Source organism: Pteropus alecto, unplaced genomic scaffold (assembly GCF_000325575.1).
Source record: "Pteropus alecto unplaced genomic scaffold, ASM32557v1 scaffold110, whole genome shotgun sequence".
Lineage (NCBI taxonomy): Eukaryota > Metazoa > Chordata > Mammalia > Chiroptera > Pteropodidae > Pteropus > Pteropus alecto.
Genome location: NW_006431920.1, coordinates 7189283 through 7192124, shown reverse-complemented (window position 1 = coordinate 7192124; position 2842 = coordinate 7189283). Strand labels below are relative to the sequence as shown.

Here is a 2842-nt window from a genome sequence, read left to right as displayed (position 1 = left end):
TGCTGCTGAATAAACGTCTCTGTGCCTTTCAGAGTCATGGATACAGTTATATCGCTTTTACCATCTCTCGCCTTCGGCACAAGCCTGGTTTCCATGACATTTTCCTTCCCCACGAAGGACGACTGGAGGTGAAAGGATTTATTTCTCTGAAATGTGATTTATGGAGATTTAGGCACAACAATACGCGTTATGCCATTTAAAAACCGTGGGTTTTTAAACGGTATAACGCGTATTGTTAAAAAAAGGAAAAAAAGTCTTCTCCTGCCCTCCGCGCCCCTCCTGCTCCCTACTCCTGGCATTCTTCCCAAGCGATAGAGGAGAAACTTTATCTTCCAGTTTCCACGTACAAGGGCGGACTGTTCCTCCCCGTCCATTGCAGTACAAGATTAATTTATTGCTTTGCTTAGATCACGCACACAGACACACAGACGGACACACACACTGAGTTCATATACGTAACTCTTTTTTTTTTTTTCAAAGCAGATGCTCACTCCACGGCCTCATTAGGCATTTTACTGCAGAGCACCTGCTGGAGTAATTATTTTTCTGTGATTCTTTTTCTGGACATTTAGCCGTTATGTTCAGAGGGCAAATTCACGTTGTATTCACAAGCAAAAGGAACCAAAATTTTGCCTCCCGGAAGCTGCTTTTTGGGATATTGATTTTTAAGCTGTTTAGTAAGAAAAAAAGACTCAGAACCTTGGACCCTCCCCAAATTCAGATATGCAACTGTGCTTCAGAAAGGAAGTCTTAGAATGTTGCCTTAGCCTAATTTGAATTAAGTATGGTAACTAAGAGCACATCGGGAAGGTGCCTGTTAGCCAGATACCCACTGTGTCCCACTGTTTCGGAGTTGCCTAGCAACTGTAAACCACCCATCTCACTTCTGAAATCTAATACTCCTGAGCCTCATCTTTTCTCCTTTGTCCAAAATATCTTATCTACCCAATGTTGCCTCACTGTCTTTGGAAATTTCGTGCCTATGTGAATTCCCCGTGCACACTCATTAAGACATTTGATTTTCTCCTGTCTCTTTTCATTCGATTATTGGCCCAGCTAGAAGAACTTAGAAGGTGGGAGGAAAAGTATTAATTTTTTTTTTTAGCCCCCCACACAAGACTCTTAATAAGAAAGACCGTCAGGGTGAGAAGGGGTAAAAATGAATTTCACTTTGAGAGGGGGAAGATCAGATATTGCTCACGGGAGAGGCCAATTTAAGTGGAAGGTGTTAGCACATCTGAAAGAAGGACTTTTTATAGCAAAGACAGCTCCGAGGAAAGCGGACATACCCAGCGGACTGGCGACCAGTGTCGCATTATCTTCTTGGATGTTGCTGGGCAAGTTTCCCGACGGGAGTCACAGTGGGGACCATTCAGGGGGATGTGTCGTTCAGGGGCAGACACTGCAAAGCTGGGCATGGAAATGGCCTGTTCCAGCGCTTCTCAAAGGTGGTTGCCCATCACAATCATCAGGGGTCATCAGGGTGCATAAAAGGGTGGGCTCATCCTGAGAGATGCTAGGTTGGACAAGCTTACGTCGTCTGTTGTTTGTAAATGTGTCCTGGCTGGCTCTGACCAGTCCTGGACTTCACATCAGCGTTTGGGGGATGATTTGCCCAATTTTAATAGAAATAAAAGAAGTTTTAAGTGTTAGGCAAAGAAAAGGTTCTGTAACTTAGTAAACGTGACTTCTCCATTTTTTTTAAAGTCAACGAATTTGTATCTAAATGAAGACAAGATCAGAGAAGATCGATAGCATAGAAAATGATTTTTTGACTTTTTGTTTAAGGAGACTTCTGTTGAGCATCTGGCAAACGTTTTCCTGCCTCAGTTTATTCTTCCATGTCATCTTGGCCATGGACACTACGTCCAGTACCGTCTGTGCTTCAGTCCAATGACCCTGGTCAGAGCCAGTCACTGAGACTTGCTTGCCAAAGTAGTTTATGCAGATGGACGTTTGTCATTCACCTGAAGTGATGGGACCTCATGGCTTCTGTCTTTTCAGGTTGATCGGACTCGAAGAAACACTCATCTCCCATATCCTCCTCTTCAGAGAACCCCTGGTGAACAAGGCTGTATAACTCCATTCAGCAGGGGTGGGAAAGCCAAGAATTTCCCAAAGAATAGCCACTGCTCCTCCATCCCCTTTCATGAATAGTTATGCGAACTTTGTTAGTGTCACTCAGCTGGCAGGGTATTCCTTGACTGCCTTGTGTCTACCGTCCCTATTTTTATGGCAACATGCGAGCACCAGTTTGGGAGATCCTTCCCCACTAGCAGGACGAAGAACAAGACTGACAGAGGACCACCCTTCGAAGGTCTCAGCTTGCTTTGGAACCATAAACATACGACGATGTACAATATTTAAGGGGACACTTCTCAGGTAGGGTCTCAGAGGCTCCCTGTCGTGCCCTTACCAGCCTCGATCAAAGAGTCATCTTCTCAGCATGAAAGTAGATATCCGTGCATATGACCAGCTTGTTTGTGATTTACCTCCATCAGTGAGGGTTTCTGCTTCTCTGCTATATGGAGTAATGATTGCAAAGTGGTTCAGACTCTGTAAAGAATGATGGTTAAATTACAGGACATTTTCAGAGAGTAATAAAAAATAATATTTCTGTTAGCACTTACCAGGAACTAGATGCTCTACTAAGCCTTACCTCGTTTAATGCCCCAAACAACCGGGAGGCAGGTGCCATGATTATTGCCATTTTACAGATGAGTAAGACTGAGGCTTGGAGGCGTTAAGAAGCTTGCTTGAGGCTGGCGAAGGACAGAGCTAAGAGCAAACCAGGGCTGCTTGACTCTGAGTTCAGATTCTTAGAAAACATCTTTCCTACACT

At 44.2% G+C, this 2842-nt stretch overlaps 1 long non-coding RNA gene across 1 annotated transcript in view; it reads left to right on the top strand.

The window, feature by feature from the left end:
• The window catches only part of LOC112475406, a 4272-nt gene extending 1643 nt beyond the window's left edge, over positions 1–2629 (top strand). Inside the window, exon 2 of the long non-coding RNA XR_003044717.1 lies at positions 2005–2629. This is a non-coding gene — a long non-coding RNA (uncharacterized LOC112475406). The remainder of the gene's footprint in view (positions 1–2004) is intronic.
• The last annotated feature ends 213 nt before the right edge of the window (positions 2630–2842 follow it).